This window comes from Wasmannia auropunctata, unplaced genomic scaffold (genome assembly GCF_000956235.1).
Source record: "Wasmannia auropunctata unplaced genomic scaffold, wasmannia.A_1.0 LD336074.1, whole genome shotgun sequence".
In the NCBI taxonomy this organism is placed as follows: Eukaryota; Metazoa; Arthropoda; class Insecta; order Hymenoptera; family Formicidae; genus Wasmannia; species Wasmannia auropunctata.
Window position 1 is genome coordinate 3,557,489 of NW_012026816.1, and position 520 is coordinate 3,558,008.

The following is a 520-nucleotide window of genomic DNA, read 5'->3' on the forward strand; positions in this document are numbered from 1 at the left end:
TTTTGATTCTCTTCTTCAAGCGATTCGATGAACTCGTCAACATGCTGTTCCCACACCATAAAATCTTCTTGCGTATTCAGCCGGCTGGCTTGCTCCTGGAGTTCACGTTCCCTTTGCTCCATATTCATTTTTACAATCACAAACACTGAACTTTACGCGAGAACTCGGAACTTTAGCTGTGCAACTGACAGAATGTACTGCCAGTCTCTTCGTTTTATACCCTACTAAGGGTTGCTAGCATTTTGAAATATGACTTATTTTTTATTGCGAGACGAATGGGTTTTAGTCGAAACTGTGTATAATGTTGAGAGAGTATAGACAGGTATGCAGATACCTTTGAAAATGAGATCGTAAAGATAACATTCCTTTCTCTCACATTTCTATAAGATTTTGAAAATGAGATCGTAAAGATAACATTCCATCTTTGTAAAAAAATCTGTTTAAAATTTTGATAAATCAAAACCTTTGGTATAATTCATACACTAAAGATAAGTAAATTCCATACTTGTGAGTCTACATT